The sequence below is a fragment of the Ranitomeya imitator genome, chromosome 7 (genome assembly GCF_032444005.1).
Source record: "Ranitomeya imitator isolate aRanImi1 chromosome 7, aRanImi1.pri, whole genome shotgun sequence".
NCBI lineage: Eukaryota > Metazoa > Chordata > Amphibia > Anura > Dendrobatidae > Ranitomeya > Ranitomeya imitator.
In genome coordinates, this window is record NC_091288.1 from 126,232,692 (window position 1) to 126,254,051 (window position 21,360).

Genomic DNA, 21,360 nt, shown 5'->3' on the forward strand with positions numbered 1-21,360 from the left:
TAGAGTGTATGGTATAGAGTGTAGGGGATAGAGTGTATGGTATAGAGTGTATGGTATAGAGTGTATGGTATAGATTGTAGGGTATAGAGTGTAGGGTATCGAGTGTAGAGTGTAGGGTATAGAGTGTAGAGTGTAGGGTATAGAGTGTAGGGTATAGAGTGTAGGGTATAGAGTGTAGGGTATAGAGTGTAGGGTGTTGAGTGTAGGGTATAGAGTGTAGGGTATAGGGTGTAGGGTATAGAGTGTAGGGTGTAGAGTGTAGGGTATAGAGTGCAGGGTATAGAGTGTAGGGTATAGAGTGTAGGGTATAGCGTGTAGGGTATAGAGTGAAGGGTATAGAGTGTAGGGTATAGAGTGTAGGGTATAAAGTGGAGGGTATAGAGTGTAGGGTATAAAGTGTAGAGTGTAGGGTATAGAGTGGAGGGTATAGAGTGTAGAGTGTAGGGTATAGAGTGTAGGGTATAGAGTGTAGGGTATAGAGTGTAGGGTGTAGAGTGTAGAGTGTAGGGTATAGAGTGGAGGGTATAGAGTGGAGGGTATAGAGTGTAGGGTATAAAGTGTAGAGTGTAGGGTATAGAGTGTAGGGTATAGAGTGGAGGGTATAGAGTGTAGAGTGTAGGGTATAGAGTGTATGGTATAGAGTGTAGGGTATAGAGTGTAGGGTATAAAGTGTAGAGTGTAGGGTATAGAGTGTAGGGTATAGAGTGTAGGGTATAGAGTGTAGGGTATAGAGTGTAGAGTGTAGGGTATAGAGTGTAGGGTATAGAGTGTAGGGTATAGAGTGTAGGGTATAGAGTGTAGGGTATAAAGTGTAGAGTGTAGGGTATAGAGTGTAGGTATAGAGTGTAGGGTATAGCGTGTAGGGTATAGAGTGAAGGGTATAGAGTGTAGGGTATAGAGTGTAGGGTATAAAGTGGAGGGTATAGAGTGTAGGGTATAAAGTGTAGAGTGTAGGGTATAGAGTGTAGGGTATAGAGTGGAGGGTATAGAGTGTAGAGTGTAGGGTATAGAGTGTAGGGTATAGAGTGTAGGGTATAGAGTGTAGGGTGTAGAGTGTAGAGTGTAGGGTATAGAGTGGAGGGTATAGAGTGGAGGGTATAGAGTGTAGGGTATAAAGTGTAGAGTGTAGGGTATAGAGTGTAGGGTATAGAGTGGAGGGTATAGAGTGTAGAGTGTAGGGTATAGAGTGTATTGTATAGAGTGTAGGGTATAGAGTGTAGGGTATAAAGTGTAGAGTGTAGGGTATAGAGTGTAGGGTATAGAGTGTAGGGTATAGAGTGTAGGGTATAGAGTGTAGAGTGTAGGGTATAGAGTGTAGGGTATAGAGTGTAGGGTATAGAGTGTAGGGTATAGAGTGTAGGGTATAAAGTGTAGAGTGTAGGGTATAGAGTGTAGGGTATAAAGTGTAGGGTATAGAGTGTAGGGTATAAAGTGTAGAGTGTAGGGTATAGAGTGTAGGGTATAGAGTGTAGGGTATAGAGTGTAGGGTATAGAGTGTAGAGTGTAGGGTATAGAGTGTAGGGTATAGAGTGTAGGGTAAAGAGTGTAAGGTATAGATTGTAAGGTATAGAGTGTATAGCGTAGAGTATAGAGTGTAGTGTATAGAGTGTATGGTGTAGAGTGTAGGGTATAGAGTGTATAGTGTAGGGTATAGAGTGTAGGGTATAGAGTGTATAGTATAGAGTGTAGGGTATAGAGTGTGGGGTATAGAGTGTAGAGTGTGGGGTATAGAGTGTATGGTATAGAGTGTATGGTGTAGAGTGTATGGTATAGAGTGTAGGGTATAGAGTGTATGGTATAGAGTGTAGGGTATAGAGTGTAGATTGTAGGGTATAGAGTGTAGGGTGTAGAGTGTAGGGTATAGAGTGTAGGGTATAGATTGTAGGGTATAGAGTGTAGAGTGTAGGGTATAGAGTGTAGGGTATAGAGTGTATGGTATAGAGTGTAGAGTGTAGGGTATAGAGTGTATAGTGTAGGGTATAGAGTGTAGGGTATAGAGTGTATGGTATAGAGTGTAGGGAATAGAGTGTAGAGTGTATGGTATAGAGTGTAGGGTATAGAGTGTAGAGTGTAGGGTATAGAGTGTAGGGTATAGAGTGTAGGGTATAGAGTGTAGGGTGTAGAGTGTAGGGTATAGAGTGTAGGGTATAGAGTGTATGGTATAGAGTGTAGAGTGTAGGGATTAGAGTGTATGGTATAGAGTGTAGGGTATAGAGTGTATGGTATAGAGTGTATGGTATAGAGTGTAGGGTATAGAATGTATGGTATAGAGTGTATGGTATAGAGTGTAGAGTGTAGGGTATAGAGTGTAGGGTATAGAGTGTAGAGTGTAGGGTATAGAGTGTATGGTATAAAGTGTAGGGTGTAGAGTGTATGGTATAGAGTGTATGGTATAGAGTGTAGGGTATAGAGTGTAGGGTATAGAGTATAGGGTATAGAGTGTAGGGTATAGAGTGTAGGGTATGGAGTGTAGGGTATAGAGTGTAGAGTGTAGGGATTAGAGTGTAGGGTATAGAGTGTAGGGTATAGAGTGTAGAGTTTAGGGTATAGAGTGTAGGGTGTAGAGTGTATGGTATAGAGTGTATGGTATAGAGTGTAGGGTATAGAGTGTAAGGTATAGAGTGTAGTGTATAGAGTGTATGTAAGAGATTGTAGGGTATAGAGTGTAGGGTATAGAGTGTAGGGTATAGAGTGTAGGGTATAGAGTGTATGGTATAGAGTGTAGGGTGTAGAGTGTAGAGTGTAGGGTATAGAGTGTATGGTATAGAGTGTAGCGTATAGAGTGTAGGGTATAGAGTGTAGGGTATAGATTGTAGGGTATAGAGCATAGAGTGTAGGGTATAGAGTATAGAGTGTATGGTGTAGAGTGTAGGGTATAGAGTGTAGGGTATAGAGTGTAGGGTATAGAGTGTAGGGTATAGAGTGTAGGGTATAGAGTGTAGGGTGTAGAGTGTATGGTATAGAGTGTAGGGTATAGAGTGTAGGGTATAGAGTGTAGAGTGTAGGGTATAGAGTGTAGGGTATAAAGTGTATAGTGTAGGGTATAGAGTGTAGGGTATAGAGTGTAGGGTATAAAGTGTAGGGTGTAGAGTGCAGATTGTAGGGTATAGAGTGTAAGGTATAGAGTGTAGTGTATAGAGTGTATGTTATAGAGTGTAGGGTATAGAGTGTAGAGTTTAGGGTATAGAGTGTAGGGTATAGAGTGTAGGGTATAGAGTGTAGGGTATAGAGTGTATGGTATAGAGTGTAGGGTATAGAGTGTAGGGTATAGAGTGTAGGGTATAGATTGTAGGGTATAAAGTGTAGGGTAGAGACTGTAGGGTAGAGAGTGTAGTGTATAGAGTGTATAGTATAGAGTGTAGGGTATAGAGTGTAGGGTGTAGAGTGTAGGGTATAGAGTGTAGGGTATAGAGTGTAGGGTATAGAGTGTAGGGTATAAAGTGTAGGGTGTAGAGTGCAGATTGTAGGGTATAGAGTGTAAGGTATAGAGTGTAGTGTATAGAGTGTATGTTATAGAGTGTAGGGTATAGAGTGTAGAGTGTAGGGCATAGAGTGTAGGGTATAGAGTGTATAGTATAGAGTGTAGGGTATAGAGTGTAGGGTATAGAGTGTAGGGTATAGAGTGTAGGGTATAGAGTGTAGGGTGTAGAGTGTAGGGTATAGAGTGTAGGGTATAGAGTGTATGGTATAGAGTGTAGGGTATAGAGTGAATGATATAGAGTGTAGGGTATAGAGTGTAGAGTGTAGGGTATAGAGTGTAGGGTATAGAGTGTAGAGTGTAGGGTATAGAGTGTATGGTATAGAGTGTAGAGTGTAGGGTATAGAGTGTAGGGTATAGAGTGTAGGGTATAGAGTGTAGGGTATAAAGTGTAGGGTGTAGAGTGCAGATTGTAGGGTATAGAGTGTAAGGTATAGAGTGTAGTGTATAGAGTGTATGTTATAGAATGTAGGGTATAGAGTGTAGAGTTTAGGGTATAGAGTGTAGGGTATAGAGTGTAGGGTATAGAGTGTAGGGTATAGAGTGTATGGTATAGAGTGTAGGGTATAGAGTGTAGGGTATAGAGTGTAGGGTATAGATTGTAGGGTATAAAGTGTAGGGTAGAGACTGTAGGGTAGAGAGTGTAGTGTATAGAGTGTATAGTATAGAGTGTAGGGTATAGAGTGTAGGGTGTAGAGTGTAGGGTATAGAGTGTAGGGTATAGAGTGTAGGGTATAGAGTGTAGGGTATAAAGTGTAGGGTGTAGAGTGCAGATTGTAGGGTATAGAGTGTAAGGTATAGAGTGTAGTGTATAGAGTGTATGTTATAGAGTGTAGGGTATAGAGTGTAGAGTGTAGGGCATAGAGTGTAGGGTATAGAGTGTATAGTATAGAGTGTAGGGTATAGAGTGTAGGGTATAGAGTGTAGGGTATAGAGTGTAGGGTGTAGAGTGTAGGGTATAGAGTGTAGGGTATAGAGTGTATGGTATAGAGTGTAGGGTATAGAGTGAATGATATAGAGTGTAGGGTATAGAGTGTAGAGTGTAGGGTATAGAGTGTAGGGTATAGAGTGTAGAGTGTAGGGTATAGAGTGTATGGTATAGAGTGTAGGGTATAGAGTGTAGGGTATAGAGTGTAGGGTATAGAGTGTAGGGTATAGATTATAGGGTATAGAGTATAGAGTGTAGGGTATAGAGTATAGAGTATAGAGTGTATGGTGTAGAGTGTAGGGTATAGAGTGTAGGGTATAGAGTGTAGGGTGTAGAGTGTAGGGTGTAGAGTGTATGGTATAGAGTGTAGGGTATAGAGTGTAGGGTATAGAGTGTAGAGTGTAGGGTATAGAGTGTAGGGTATAAAGTGTAGAGTGTAGAGTGTAGGGTATAGAGTGTAGGGTATAGAGTGTAGGGTATAAAGTGTAGGGTGTAGAGTGCAGATTGTAGGGTATAGAGTGCAAGGTATAGAGTGTAGTGTATAGAGTGTATGTTATAGAGTGTAGGGTATAGAGTGTAGAGTTTAGGGTATAGAGTGTAGGGTATAGAGTGTAGGGTATAGATTGTAGGGTATAAAGTGTAGGGTAGAGACTGTAGGGTAGAGAGTGTAGGGTATAGAGTGTATAGCATAGAGTGTAGGGTATAGAGTGTAGGGTGTAGAGTGTAGGGTATAGAGTGTAGGGTATAGAGTGTAGGGTATAGAGTGTAGGGTATAAAGTGTAGGGTGTAGAGTGCAGATTGTAGTGTATAGAGTGTATGTTATAGAGTGTAGGGTATAGAGTGTAGAGTGTAGGGTATAGAGTGTAGGGTATAGAGTGTAGGGTATAGAGTGTATAGTATAGAGTGTAGGGTATAGAGTGTAGGGTGTAGAGTGTAGGGTATAGAGTGTAGGGTATAGAGTGTAGGGTATAGAGTGTATGATATAGAGTGTAGGGTATAGAGTCTAGAGTGTAGGGTATAGAGTGTAGGGTATAGAGTGTAGAGTGTAGGGTATAGAGTGTATGGTATAGAGTGTAGAGTGTAGGGTATAGAGTGTAGGGTATAGAGTGTAGGGTATAGATTGTAGGGTATAGAGTGTAGGGTAGAGAGTGTAGGGTATAGAGTGTATAGTATAGAGTGTAGGGTATAGAGTGTAGGGTGTAGCGTGTAGGGTATAGAGTGTATGGTATAGAGTGTAGGGTATATAGTGTAGGGTGTAGAGTGTAGGGTATAGAGTGTAGGGTATAGAGTGTAGGGTATAGAGTGTAGAGTGTATGGTATAGAGTGTAGGGTATAGAGTGTATGGTATAGAGTGTATGGTATAGAGTGTAGGGTATATAGTGTAGGGTGTAGAGTGTAGGGTATAGAGTGTAGGGTATAGAGTGTTGGGCTATAGAGTGTAGGGTATAGAGTGTAGGGTATAGAGTGTAGGGTATAGCGTGTAGGGTATAGAGTGTAGGGTATAGAGTATATAGTGTAGGGTATAGAGTGTAGGGTATAGAGTGTAGAGTGTAGGGTATAGAGTGTAGGGTATAGAGTGTATGGAATAGAGTGTAGGGTATAGAGTGTAGAGTGTAGGGTATAGAGTGTAGGGTATAGAGCGTAGGGTGTAGGGTATAGAGTGTAGGGTATAGAGTGTAGGGTATAGAGTGTAGAGTGTAGGGTATAGAGTGTATGGTATAGAGTGTAGGGTGTAGAGTGTAGGGTATAGAGTGTAGAGTGTAGGGTATAGAGTGTAGAGTGTAGGGTATAGAGTGTAGGGTATAGAGTGCAGAGTGTAGGGTATAGAAAGTAGGGTATAGAGCGTAAAGTGTATGGTATAGAGTGTAGGGGATAGAGTGTATGGTATACAGTGTATGGTATAGAGTGTAGGGTAGAGAATGTAGGGTATAGAGTGTAGGATGTAGAGTGTAGGATATAGAGTGTAGAGTGTATGGTATAGAGTGTAGGGGATAGAGTGTATGGTATAGAGTGTATGGTATAGAGTGTATGGTATAGATTGTAGGGTATAGAGTGTAGGGTATCGAGTGTAGAGTGTAGGGTATAGAGTGTAGAGTGTAGGGTATAGAGTGTAGGGTATAGAGTGTAGGGTATAGAGTGTAGGGTATAGAGTGTAGGGTGTTGAGTGTAGGGTATAGAGTGTAGGGTATAGGGTGTAGGGTATAGAGTGTAGGGTGTAGAGTGTAGGGTATAGAGTGCAGGGTATAGAGTGTAGGGTATAGAGTGTAGGGTATAGCGTGTAGGGTATAGAGTGAAGGGTATAGAGTGTAGGGTATAGAGTGTAGGGTATAAAGTGGAGGGTATAGAGTGTAGGGTATAAAGTGTAGAGTGTAGGGTATAGAGTGTAGGGTATAGAGTGGAGGGTATAGAGTGTAGAGTGTAGGGTATAGAGTGTAGGGTATAGAGTGTAGGGTATAGAGTGTAGGGTGTAGAGTGTAGAGTGTAGGGTATAGAGTGGAGGGTATAGAGTGGAGGGTATAGAGTGTAGGGTATAAAGTGTAGAGTGTAGGGTATAGAGTGTAGGGTATAGAGTGGAGGGTATAGAGTGTAGAGTGTAGGGTATAGAGTGTATGGTATAGAGTGTAGGGTATAGAGTGTAGGGTATAAAGTGTAGAGTGTAGGGTATAGAGTGTAGGGTATAGAGTGTAGGGTATAGAGTGTAGGGTATAGAGTGTAGAGTGTAGGGTATAGAGTGTAGGGTATAGAGTGTAGGGTATAGAGTGTAGGGTATAGAGTGTAGGGTATAAAGTGTAGAGTGTAGGGTATAGAGTGTAGGTATAGAGTGTAGGGTATAGCGTGTAGGGTATAGAGTGAAGGGTATAGAGTGTAGGGTATAGAGTGTAGGGTATAAAGTGGAGGGTATAGAGTGTAGGGTATAAAGTGTAGAGTGTAGGGTATAGAGTGTAGGGTATAGAGTGGAGGGTATAGAGTGTAGAGTGTAGGGTATAGAGTGTAGGGTATAGAGTGTAGGGTATAGAGTGTAGGGTGTAGAGTGTAGAGTGTAGGGTATAGAGTGGAGGGTATAGAGTGGAGGGTATAGAGTGTAGGGTATAAAGTGTAGAGTGTAGGGTATAGAGTGTAGGGTATAGAGTGGAGGGTATAGAGTGTAGAGTGTAGGGTATAGAGTGTATGGTATAGAGTGTAGGGTATAGAGTGTAGGGTATAAAGTGTAGAGTGTAGGGTATAGAGTGTAGGGTATAGAGTGTAGGGTATAGAGTGTAGGGTATAGAGTGTAGAGTGTAGGGTATAGAGTGTAGGGTATAGAGTGTAGGGTATAGAGTGTAGGGTATAGAGTGTAGGGTATAAAGTGTAGAGTGTAGGGTATAGAGTGTAGGGTATAAAGTGTAGGGTATAGAGTGTAGGGTATAAAGTGTAGAGTGTAGGGTATAGAGTGTAGGGTATAGAGTGTAGGGTATAGAGTGTAGGGTATAGAGTGTAGAGTGTAGGGTATAGAGTGTAGGGTATAGAGTGTAGGGTAAAGAGTGTAAGGTATAGATTGTAAGGTATAGAGTGTATAGCGTAGAGTATAGAGTGTAGTGTATAGAGTGTATGGTGTAGAGTGTAGGGTATAGAGTGTATAGTGTAGGGTATAGAGTGTAGGGTATAGAGTGTATAGTATAGAGTGTAGGGTATAGAGTGTGGGGTATAGAGTGTAGAGTGTGGGGTATAGAGTGTATGGTATAGAGTGTATGGTGTAGAGTGTATGGTATAGAGTGTAGGGTATAGAGTGTATGGTATAGAGTGTAGGGTATAGAGTGTAGATTGTAGGGTATAGAGTGTAGGGTGTAGAGTGTAGGGTATAGAGTGTAGGGTATAGATTGTAGGGTATAGAGTGTAGAGTGTAGGGTATAGAGTGTAGGGTATAGAGTGTATGGTATAGAGTGTAGAGTGTAGGGTATAGAGTGTATAGTGTAGGGTATAGAGTGTAGGGTATAGAGTGTATGGTATAGAGTGTAGGGAATAGAGTGTAGAGTGTATGGTATAGAGTGTAGGGTATAGAGTGTAGAGTGTAGGGTATAGAGTGTAGGGTATAGAGTGTAGGGTATAGAGTGTAGGGTGTAGAGTGTAGGGTATAGAGTGTAGGGTATAGAGTGTATGGTATAGAGTGTAGAGTGTAGGGATTAGAGTGTAGGGTATAGAGTGTAGGGTATAGAGTGTAGAATGTACGGTATAGAGTGTAGGGTATAGAGTATAGAGTGTAGGGTATAGAGTGTAAAGTGTAGAGTGTAGGGTATAGAGTGTAGAGTGTAGGGTATAGAGTGTAGGGTATAGAGTGTATGGAATAGAGTGTAGGGTGTAGGATATAGAGTGTAGGGTATAGAGCGTAGGGTGTAGGGTATAGAGTGTAGGGTATAGAGTGTAGGGTATAGAGTGTAGAGTGTAGGGTATAGAGTGTAGGGTATAGAGTGTAGGGTATAGAGTGTAGGGATTAGAGTGTAGGGTATAGAGTGTAGGGTATAGAGTGTAGAATGTACGGTATAGAGTGTATGGTATAGAGTATAGAGTGTAGGGTATAGAGTATAGAGTGTAGGGTATAGAGTGTAGGGTATAGAGTGTAAAGTGTAGAGTGTATGGTATAGAGTGTAGAGTGTAGGGTATAGAGTGTAGGGTATAGAGTGTATGGAATAAAGTGTAGGGTATAGAGTGTTGAGTGTAGGGTATAGAGTGTAGGGTATAGAGCGTAGGGTGTAGGGTATAGAGTGTAGGGTATAGAGTGTAGGGTATAGAGTGTAGGGTATAGAGTTTAGAGTGTAGGGTACAGAGTGTATGGTATAGAGTGTAGGGTGTATGGTATAGAGTGCAGGGGATAGAGTGTAGAGTGTGAGGTATAGAGTGTAGGGTATAGAGTGTATGGTATAGAGTGTATGGTATAGATTGTAATGTATAGAGTGTAGGGTATAGAGTGTAGAGTGTAGGGTATAGAGTGTAGGGTATAGAATGTACTGTATAGAGTGTAGGGTATAGAGTGTAAGGTATAGAGTGTAGGGTATAGAGTGTAGAGTGTAGGGTATATAGTGTATGGTATAGAGTGTAGGGTGTAGAGTGTAAGGTATAGAGTGTAGTGTATAGAGTGTATGTTATAGAGTGTAGGGTATGAAGTGTAGAGTTTAGGGTATAGAGTGTAGGGTATAGAGTGTATGGTATAGAGTGTAGGGTATAGAGTGTAGAGTGTAGGGTATAGAGTGTAGGGTATAGAGTGTAGGGTATAGAGTGTATGGTATAGAGTGTAGGGTGTAGAGTGTAGGGTATAGAGTGTAGGGTATAGAGTGTAGGGTATAGAGTGTAGGGTATAGAGTGTAGGGTATAGAGTGTAGAGCGTAGGGTATAGAGTATAGGGTATAGAGTGTATGGTGTAGAGTGTAGGGTATAGAGTGTATAGTGTAGGGTATAGAGTGTAGGGTATAGAGTGTAGGGTATAGAGTGTAGGGTATAGAGTGTAGAGTGTATGGTATAGAGTGTAGAGTGTATGGTATAGAGTGTAGGGTATAGAGTGTAGGGTGTAGTGTGTAGAGTGTAGGGTATAGTGTGAAGGGTATAGAGTGTAGGGTATAGAGTGGAGGGTTTAAAGTGTAGGGTGTAGGGTATAGAGTGTAGGGTATAGAGTTTATGGTATAGAGTGTAGGGTATAGAGTGGAGGGTATAGAGTGTAGAGTAAGGTATAGAGTGTAGTGTATAGAGTGTATGTTATTGAGTGTAGGGTATAGAGTGCAGAGTTTAGGGTATAGAGTGGAGGGTATAGAGTGTAGGGTATAGAGTGTATGGTATAGAGTGTAGGGTGTAGAGTGTAGGGTATAGAGTGTAGGGTATAGAGTGTATGGTATAGAGTGTAGGGTAGAGAGTGTAGAGTGTAGGGTATAGAGTATAGGGTATAGAGTGTATGGTGTAGAGTGTAGGGTATTGAGTGTATAGTGTAGGGTATAGAGTGTAGGGTATAGAGTGTAGAGTGTAGGGTATAGAGTGTATGGTATAGAGTGTAGGGTATAGAGTGTATGGTATAGAGTGTAGGGTGTAGACTGTATGGTAGAGAGTGTAGAGTGTAGGGTATAGAGGGTAGGGTATAGATTGTAGGGTATAGATTGTAGAGTGTAGGGATCAGAGTGTAGGGTATAGAGTGTAGAGTGTATGGTATAGAGTGTAGGGTATAGAGTGTAGAGTGTAGGGTATAGAGTGTATAGTATAGATTGTAGGGTATAGATTGTAGAGTGTAGGGATCAGAGTGTAGGGTATAGAGTGTAGAGTGTATGGTATAGAGTGTAGGGTATAGAGTGTAGAGTGTAGGGTATAGAGTGTAGGGTATAGATTGTAGGGTATAGATTGTAGAGTGTAGGGATCAGAGTGTAGGGTATAGAGTGTAGAGTGTATGGTATAGAGTGTAGGGTATAGAGTGTAGAATATAGAATGTAGTGTGTAGAGTGTAGGGTATAGAGTGTAGGGTATAAAGTGTAGAGTGTAGGGTATAGAGTGTAAGGTATAGAGTGTATGGTATAGAGTGTAGAGTGTAGGGTATAGAGTGTAGGGTATAGAGTGTAGAGTGTAGGGTATAGAGTGTATGGTATAAAGTGTAGGGTGTAGAGTGTATGGTATAGAGTGTATGGTATAGAGTGTAGGGTATAGAGTGTAGGGTATAGAGTATAGGGTATAGAGTGTAGGGTATAGAGTGTATGGTATAGAGTGTAGGGTATGGAGTGTAGGGTATAGAGTGTAGGGTATAGAGTGTAGGGTATAGAGTGTAGAGTTTAGGGTATAGAGTGTAGGGTGTAGAGTGTATGGTATAGAGTGTATGGTATAGAGTGTAGGGTATAGAGTGTAAGGTATAGAGTGTAGTGTATAGAGTGTATGTAAGAGATTGTAGGGTATAGAGTGTAGGGTATAGAGTGTAGGGTATAGAGTGTAGGGTATAGAGTGTATGGTATAGAGTGTAGGGTGTAGAGTGTAGAGTGTAGGGTATAGAGTGTATGGTATAGAGTGTAGGGTATAGAGTGTAGGGTATAGATTGTAGGGTATAGAGTATAGAGTGTAGGGTATAGAGTATAGAGTATAGAGTGTATGTTGTAGAGTGTAGGGTATAGAGTGTAGGGTATAGAGTGTAGGGTATAGATTGTAGGGTATAGAGTATAGAGTGTAGGGTATAGAGTATAGAGTATAGAGTGTATGGTGTAGAGTGTAGGGTATAGAGTGTATGGTATAGAGTGTAGAGTATAGAGTGTAGAGTGTAGGGTATAGAGTGTAGGGTATAGAGTTTAGGGTATAGATTGTAGAGTATAGAGAGTAGAGTGTAGCGTATAGAGTATAGGGTATAGAGTGTATGGTGTAGAGTGTAGGGTATAGAGTGTATAGTGTAGGGTATAGAGTGTAGGGTATAGAGTGTAGAGTGTAGGGTATAGAGTGTATGGTATAGAGTGTAGGGTGTAGAGTGTATGGTATAGAGTGTAGGGTTTAGAGTGTAGAGTGTAGGGTATATAGTGTATGTTATAGAGTGTATGGTGTAGAGTGTAGGGTATAGAGTTTAGAGTGTAGGGTATAGAGTGTAGGGTATAGAGTGTAAGGTATAGAGTGTAAGGTGTAGAGTGTAGGGTAAAGAGTGTAGGGTATAGAGTGTAGGGTATAGAGTAGGGTATAGACTGTAGGGTATAGACTGTAGGGTATAGAGTGTAGAGTGTATGGTATAGAGTGTATGGTATAGAGTGTAGGGTGTAGAGTGTAGGGTAGAGAGTGTAGAGTGTAGGGTATAGAGTGTATAGTATAGAGTGAAGGGTATAGAGTGTAGCGTGTAGAGTGCAGGGTATAGAGTGAACGGAATAGAGTGTAGGGTATAGAGTGTAGGGTATAGATTGTAGAGTGTAGGGATTAGAGTGTAGGGTATAGAGTGTAGAGTGTATGGTATAGAGTGTAGGGTATAGAGTGTAGGGTATAAAGTTTAGAGTGTAGTGTGTAGGCTGTAGAGTGTAGAGTGTAGCGTGTAAGGTATAGAGTGTAGTGTATAGAGTGTAGGTTATAGAGTGTAGAGTTTAGGGTATAGAGTGTAGGGTATAGAGTGTAGGGTATAGAGTGTATGGTATAGAGTGTATGGTATAGAGTGTAGGGTATAGAGTGTAGGGTATAGAGTGTAGGGTGTAAAGTGTAGGGTATAGAGTGTAGGGTATAGAGTGTAGGGTATAGATCGTAGGGTATATAGTGTAGGGTATAGGGTATAGAGTGTATGGTGTAGAGTGTAGGGTATAGAGTGTAGAGTGTAGGGTATAGAGTGTATGGTATAGAGTGTAGGGTGTAGAGTGTATGGTATAGAGTGTAGGGGGTATAGAGTGTAGAGTGTATGTTATAGAGTGTAGGGTATAGAGTGTATGTTATAGAGTATAGGGTATAGAGTGTAGAGTGTAGGGTATAGAGTGTAGGGTATAGAGTGTAGGGTATAGAGTGTAAGGTATAGAGTGTAGGGTGTTGAGTGTAGGGTATAGAGTGTATGGTATAGAGTGTAGGGTATAGAGTGTATGGTATAGAGTGTATGGTATAGAGTGTAGGGTATAGAATGTATGGTATAGAGTGTATGGTATAGAGTGTAGAGTGTAGGGTATAGAGTGTAGGGTATAGAGTGTAGAGTGTAGGGTATAGAGTGTATGGTATAAAGTGTAGGGTGTAGAGTGTATGGTATAGAGTGTATGGTATAGAGTGTAGGGTATAGAGTGTAGGGTATAGAGTATAGGGTATAGAGTGTAGGGTATAGAGTGTAGGGTATGGAGTGTAGGGTATAGAGTGTAGAGTGTAGGGATTAGAGTGTAGGGTATAGAGTGTAGGGTATAGAGTGTAGAGTTTAGGGTATAGAGTGTAGGGTGTAGAGTGTATGGTATAGAGTGTATGGTATAGAGTGTAGGGTATAGAGTGTAAGGTATAGAGTGTAGTGTATAGAGTGTATGTAAGAGATTGTAGGGTATAGAGTGTAGGGTATAGAGTGTAGGGTATAGAGTGTAGGGTATAGAGTGTATGGTATAGAGTGTAGGGTGTAGAGTGTAGAGTGTAGGGTATAGAGTGTATGGTATAGAGTGTAGCGTATAGAGTGTAGGGTATAGAGTGTAGGGTATAGATTGTAGGGTATAGAGTATAGAGTGTAGGGTATAGAGTATAGAGTGTATGGTGTAGAGTGTAGGGTATAGAGTGTAGGGTATAGAGTGTAGGGTATAGAGTGTAGGGTATAGAGTGTAGGGTATAGAGTGTAGGGTGTAGAGTGTATGGTATAGAGTGTAGGGTATAGAGTGTAGGGTATAGAGTGTAGAGTGTAGGGTATAGAGTGTAGGGTATAAAGTGTATAGTGTAGGGTATAGAGTGTAGTTTATAGAGTGTAGGGTATAAAGTGTAGGGTGTAGAGTGCAGATTGTAGGGTATAGAGTGTAGTGTATAGAGTGTATGTTATAGAGTGTAGGGTATAGAGTGTAGAGTTTAGGGTATAGAGTGTAGGGTATAGAGTGTAGGGTATAGAGTGTAGGGTATAGAGTGTATGGTATAGAGTGTAGGGTATAGAGTGTAGGGTATAGAGTGTAGGGTATAGATTGTAGGGTATAAAGTGTAGGGTAGAGACTGTAGGGTAGAGAGTGTAGTGTATAGAGTGTATAGTATAGAGTGTAGGGTATAGAGTGTAGGGTGTAGAGTGTAGGGTATAGAGTGTAGGGTATAGAGTGTAGGGTATAGAGTGTAGGGTATAAAGTGTAGGGTGTAGAGTGCAGATTGTAGGGTATAGAGTGTAAGGTATAGAGTGTAGTGTATAGAGTGTATGTTATAGAGTGTAGGGTATAGAGTGTAGAGTGTAGGGCATAGAGTGTAGGGTATAGAGTGTATAGTATAGAGTGTAGGGTATAGAGTGTAGGGTATAGAGTGTAGGGTATAGAGTGTAGGGTGTAGAGTGTAGGGTATAGAGTGTAGGGTATAGAGTGTATGGTATAGAGTGTAGGGTATAGAGTGAATGATATAGAGTGTAGGGTATAGAGTGTAGAGTGTAGGGTATAGAGTGTAGGGTATAGAGTGTAGAGTGTAGGGTATAGAGTGTATGGTATAGAGTGTAGAGTGTAGGGTATAGAGTGTAGGGTATAGAGTGTAGGGTATAGAGTGTAGGGTATAGATTATAGGGTATAGAGTATAGAGTGTAGGGTATAGAGTATAGAGTATAGAGTGTATAGTGTAGAGTGTAGGGTATAGAGTGTAGGGTATAGAGTGTATGTTATAGAGTATAGGGTATAGAGTGTAGAGTGTAGGGTATAGAGTGTAGGGTATAGAGTGTAGGGTATAGAGTGTAAGGTATAGAGTGTAGGGTGTTGAGTGTAGGGTATAGAGTGTATGGTATAGAGTGTAGGGTATAGAGTGTATGGTATAGAGTGTATGGTATAGAGTGTAGGGTATAGAATGTATGGTATAGAGTGTATGGTATAGAGTGTAGAGTGTAGGGTATAGAGTGTAGGGTATAGAGTGTAGAGTGTAGGGTATAGAGTGTATGGTATAAAGTGTAGGGTGTAGAGTGTATGGTATAGAGTGTATGGTATAGAGTGTAGGGTATAGAGTGTAGGGTATAGAGTATAGGGTATAGAGTGTAGGGTATAGAGTGTAGGGTATGGAGTGTAGGGTATAGAGTGTAGAGTGTAGGGATTAGAGTGTAGGGTATAGAGTGTAGGGTATAGAGTGTAGAGTTTAGGGTATAGAGTGTAGGGTGTAGAGTGTATGGTATAGAGTGTATGGTATAGAGTGTAGGGTATAGAGTGTAAGGTATAGAGTGTAGTGTATAGAGTGTATGTAAGAGATTGTAGGGTATAGAGTGTGGGGTATAGAGTGTAGGGTATAGAGTGTAGGGTATAGAGTGTATGGTATAGAGTGTAGGGTGTAGAGTGTAGAGTGTAGGGTATAGAGTGTATGGTATAGAGTGTAGCGTATAGAGTGTAGGGTATAGAGTGTAGGGTATAGATTGTAGGGTATAGAGCATAGAGTGTAGGGTATAGAGTATAGAGTGTATGGTGTAGAGTGTAGGGTATAGAGTGTAGGGTATAGAGTGTAGGGTATAGAGTGTAGGGTGTAGAGTGTATGGTATAGAGTGTAGGGTATAGAGTGTAGGGTATAGAGTGTAGAGTGTAGGGTATAGAGTGTAGGGTATAAAGTGTATAGTGTAGGGTATAGAGTGTAGGGTATAGAGTGTAGGGTATAAAGTGTAGGGTGTAGAGTGCAGATTGTAGGGTATAGAGTGTAAGGTATAGAGTGTAGTGTATAGAGTGTATGTTATAGAGTGTAGGGTATAGAGTGTAGAGTTTAGGGTATAGAGTGTAGGGTATAGAGTGTAGGGTATAGAGTGTAGGGTATAGAGTGTATGGTATAGAGTGTAGGGTATAGAGTGTAGGGTATAGAGTGTAGGGTATAGATTGTAGGGTATAAAGTGTAGGGTAGAGACTGTAGGGTAGAGAGTGTAGTGTATAGAGTGTATAGTATAGAGTGTAGGGTATAGAGTGTAGGGTGTAGAGTGTAGGGTATAGAGTGTAGGGTATAGAGTGTAGGGTATAGAGTGTAGGGTATAAAGTGTAGGGTGTAGAGTGCAGATTGTAGGGTATAGAGTGTAAGGTATAGAGTGTAGTGTATAGAGTGTATGTTATAGAGTGTAGGGTATAGAGTGTAGAGTGTAGGGCATAGAGTGTAGGGTATAGAGTGTATAGTATAGAGTGTAGGGTATAGAGTGTAGGGTATAGAGTGTAGGGTATAGAGTGTAGGGTGTAGAGTGTAGGGTATAGCGTGTAGGGTATAGAGTGTATGGTATAGAGTGTAGGGTATAGAGTGAATGATATAGAGTGTAGGGTATAGAGTGTAGAGTGTAGGGTATAGAGTGTAGGGTATAGAGTGTAGAGTGTAGGGTATAGAGTGTATGGTATAGAGTGTAGAGTGTAGGGTATAGAGTGTAGGGTATAGAGTGTAGGGTATAGAGTGTAGGGTATAGATTATAGGGTATAGAGTATAGAGTGTAGGGTATAGAGTATAGAGTATAGAGTGTATGGTATAGAGTGTAGTGTATAGAGTGTATGTTATAGAGTGTAGGGTATAGAGTGTAGAGTTTAGGGTATAGAGTGTAGGGTATAGAGTGTAGGGTATAGAGTGTAGGGTATAGAGTGTATGGTATAGAGTGTAGGGTATAGAGTGTAGGGTATAGAGTGTAGGGTATAGATTGTAGGGTATAAAGTGTAGGGTAGAGACTGTAGGGTAGAGAGTGTAGTGTATAGAGTGTATAGTATAGAGTGTAGGGTATAGAGTGTAGGGTGTAGAGTGTAGGGTATAGAGTGTAGGGTATAGAGTGTAGGGTATAGAGTGTAGGGTATAAAGTGTAGGGTGTAGAGTGCAGATTGTAGGGTATAGAGTGTAAGGTATAGAGTGTAGTGTATAGAGTGTATGTTATAGAGTGTAGGGTATAGAGTGTAGAGTGTAGGGCATAGAGTGTAGGGTATAGAGTGTATAGTATAGAGTGTAGGGTATAGAGTGTAGGGTATAGAGTGTAGGGTATAGAGTGTAGGGTGTAGAGTGTAGGGTATAGCGTGTAGGGTATAGAGTGTATGGTATAGAGTGTAGGGTATAGAGTGAATGATATAGAGTGTAGGGTATAGAGTGTAGAGTGTAGGGTATAGAGTGTAGGGTATAGAGTGTAGAGTGTAGGGTATAGAGTGTATGGTATAGAGTGTAGAGTGTAGGGTATAGAGTGTAGGGTATAGAGTGTAGGGTATAGAGTGTAGGGTATAGATTATAGGGTATAGAGTATAGAGTGTAGGGTATAGAGTATAGAGTATAGAGTGTATGGTGTAGAGTGTAGGGTATAGAGTGTAGGGTATAGAGTGTAGGGTATACAGTGTAGGGTATAGAGTGTAGGGTGTAGAGTGTATGGTATAGAGTGTAGGGTATAGAGTGTAGGGTATAGAGTGTAGAGTGTAGGGTATAGAGTGTAGGGTATAAAGTGTAGAGTGTAGGGTATAGAGTGTAGGGTATAGAGTGTAGGGTATAAAGTGTAGGGTGTAGAGTGCAGATTGTAGGGTATAGAGTGCAAGGTATAGAGTGTAGTGTATAGATTGTATGTTATAGAGTGTAGGGTATAGAGTGTAGAGTTTAGGGTATAGAGTGTAGGGTATAGAGTGTAGGGTATAGATTGTAGGGTATAAAGTGTAGGGTAGAGACTGTAGGGTAGAGAGTGTAGGGTATAGAGTGTATAGCATAGAGTGTAGGGTATAGAGTGTAGGGTGTAGAGTGTAGGGTATAGAGTGTAGGGTATAGAGTGTAGGGTATAGAGTGTAGGGTATAAAGTGTAGGGTGTAGAGTGCAGATTGTAGTGTATAGAGTGTATGTTATAGAGTGTAGGGTATAGAGTGTAGAGTGTAGGGTATAGAGTGTAGGGTATAGAGTGTAGGGTATAGAGTGTATAGTATAGAGTGTAGGGTATAGAGTGTAGGGTGTAGAGTGTAGGGTATAGAGTGTAGGGTATAGAGTGTAGGGTATAGAGTGTATGATATAGAGTGTAGGGTATAGAGTCTAGAGTGTAGGGTATAGAGTGTAGGGTATAGAGTGTAGAGTGTAGGGTATAGAGTGTATGGTATAGAGTGTAGAGTGTAGGGTATAGAGTGTAGGGTATAGAGTGTAGGGTATAGATTGTAGGGTATAGAGTGTAGGGTAGAGAGTGTAGGGTATAGAGTGTATAGTATAGAGTGTAGGGTATAGAGTGTAGGGTGTAGCGTGTAGGGTATAGAGTGTATGGTATAGAGTGTAGGGTATATAGTGTAGGGTGTAGAGTGTAGGGTATAGAGTGTAGGGTATAGAGTGTAGGGTATAGAGTGTAGAGTGTATGGTATAGAGTGTAGGGTATAGAGTGTATGGTATAGAGTGTATGGTATAGAGTGTAGGGTATATAGTGTAGGGTGTAGAGTGTAGGGTATAGAGTGTAGGGTATAGAGTGTTGGGCTATAGAGTGTAGGGTATAGAGTGTAGGGTATAGAGTGTAGGGTATAGCGTGTAGGGTATAGAGTGTAGGGTATAGAGTATATAGTGTAGGGTATAGAGTGTAGGGTATAGAGTGTAGAGTGTAGGGTATAGAGTGTAGGGTATAGAGTGTATGAAATAGAGTGTAGGGTATAGAGTGTAGAGTGTAGGGTATAGAGTGTAGGGTATAGAGCGTAGGGTGTAGGGTATAGAGTGTAGGGTATAGAGTGTAGGGTATAGAGTGTAGAGTGTAGGGTATAGAGTGTATGGTATAGAGTGTAGGGTGTAGAGTGTAGGGTATAGAGTGTAGAGTGTAGGGTATAGAGTGTAGAGTGTAGGGTATAGAGTGTAGGGTATAGAGTGCAGAGTGTAGGGTATAGAAAGTAGGGTATAGAGCGTAAAGTGTATGGTATAGAGTGTAGGGGATAGAGTGTATGGTATACAGTGTATGGTATAGAGTGTAGGGTAGAGAATGTAGGGTATAGAGTGTAGGATGTAGAGTGTAGGATATAGAGTGTAGAGTGTATGGTATAGAGTGTAGGGGATAGAGTGTATGGTATAGAGTGTATGGTATAGAGTGTATGGTATAGATTGTAGGGTATAGAGTGTAGGGTATCGAGTGTAGAGTGTAGGGTATAGAGTGTAGAGTGTAGGGTATAGAGTGTAGGGTATAGAGTGTAGGGTATAGAGTGTAGGGTATAGAGTGTAGGGTGTTGAGTGTAGGGTATAGAGTGTAGGGTATAGGGTGTAGTGTATAGAGTGTAGGGTGTAGAGTGTAGGGTATAGAGTGTAGGGTATAGAGTGTAGGGTATAGAGTGTAGGGTATAGCGTGTAGGGTATAGAGTGAAGGGTATAGAGTGTAGGGTATAGAGTGTAGGGTATAAAGTGGAGGGTATAGAGTGTAGGGTATAAAGTGTAGAGTGTAGGGTATAGAGTGTAGGGTATAGAGTGGAGGGTATAGAGTGTAGAGTGTAGGGTATAGAGTGTAGGGTATAGAGTGTAGGGTATAGAGTGTAGGGTGTAGAGTGTAGAGTGTAGGGTATAGAGTGGAGGGTATAGAGTGGAGGGTATAGAGTGTAGGGTATAAAGTGTAGAGTGTAGGGTATAGAGTGTAGGGTATAGAGTGGAGGGTATAGAGTGTAGAGTGTAGGGTATAGAGTGTATGGTATAGAGTGTAGGGTATAGAGTGTAGGGTATAAAGTGTAGAGTGTAGGGTATAGAGTGTAGGGTATAGAGTGTAGGGTATAGAGTGTAGGGTATAGAGTGTAGAGTGTAGGGTATAGAGTGTAGGGTATAGAGTGTAGGGTATAGAGTGTAGGGTATAGAGTGTAGGGTATAAAGTGTAGAGTGTAGGGTATAGAGTGTAGGGTATAAAGTGTAGGGTATAGAGTGTAGGGTATAAAGTGTAGAGTGTAGGGTATAGAGTGTAGGGTATAGAGTGTAGGGTATAGAGTGTAGGGTATAGATTGTAGAGTGTAGGGTATAGAGTGTAGGGTATAGAGTGTAGGGTAAAGAGTGTAAGGTATAGATTGTAAGGTATAGAGTGTATAGCATAGAGTATAGAGTGTAGTGTATAGAGTGTATGGTGTAGAGTGTAGGGTATAGAGTGTATAGTGTAGGGTATAGAGTGTAGGGTATAGAGTGTATAGTATAGAGTGTAGGGTATAGAGTGTGGGGTATAGAGTGTAGAGTGTGGGGTATAGAGTGTATGGTATAGAGTGTATGGTGTAGAGTGTATGGTATAGAGTGTAGGGTATAGAGTGTATGGTATAGAGTGTAGGGCATAGAGTGTAGATTGTAGGGTATAGAGTGTAGGGTGTAGAGTGTAGGGTATAGAGTGTAGGGTATAGATTGTAGGGTATAGAGTGTAGAGTGTAGGGTATAGAGTGTAGGGTATAGAGTGTATGGTATAGAGTGTAGAGTGTAGGGTATAGAGTGTATAGTGTAGGGTATAGAGTGTAGGGTATAGAGTGTATGGTATAGAGTGTAGGGAATAGAGTGTAGAGTGTATGGTATAGAGTGTAGGGTATAGAGTGTAGAGTGTAGGGTATAGAGTGTAGGGTATAGAGTGTAGGGTATAGAGTGTGGGGTGTAGAGTGTAGGGTATAGAGTGTAGGGTATAGAGTGTATGGTATAGAGTGTAGAGTGTAGGGATTAGAGTGTAGGGTATAGAGTGTAGGGTATAGAGTGTAGAATGTACGGTATAGAGTGTAGGGTATAGAGTATAGAGTGTAGGGTATAGAGTGTAAAGTGTAGAGTGTAGGGTATAGAGTGTAGAGTGTAGGGTATAGAGTGTATGGAATAGAGTGTAGGGTATAGAGTGTAGAGTGTAGGATATAGAGTGTAGGGTATAGAGCGTAGGGTGTAGGGTATAGAGTGTAGGGTATAGAGTGTAGGGTATAGAGTGTAGAGTGTAGGGTATAGAGTGTAGGGTATAGAGTGTAGGGTATAGAGTGTAGGGATTAGAGTGTAGGGTATAGAGTGTAGGGTATAGAGTGTAGAATGTACGGTATAGAGTGTATGGTATAGAGTATAGAGTGTAGGGTATAGAGTATAGAGTGTAGGGTATAGAGTGTAGGGTATAGAGTGTAAAGTGTAGAGTGTATGGTATAGAGTGTAGAGTGTAGGGTATAGAGTGTAGGGTATAGAGTGTATGGAATAAAGTGTAGGGTATAGAGTGTTGAGTGTAGGGTATAGAGTGTAGGGTATAGAGCGTAGGGTGTAGGGTATAGAGTGTAGGGTATAGAGTGTAGGGTATAGAGTTTAGAGTGTATGGTACAGAGTGTATGGTATAGAGTGTAGGGTGTATGGTATAGAGTGCAGGGGATAGAGTGTAGAGTGTGAGGTATAGAGTGTAGGGTATAGAGTGTATGGTATAGAGTGTATGGTATAGATTGTAATGTATAGAGTGTAGGGTATAGAGTGTAGAGTGTAGGGTATAGAG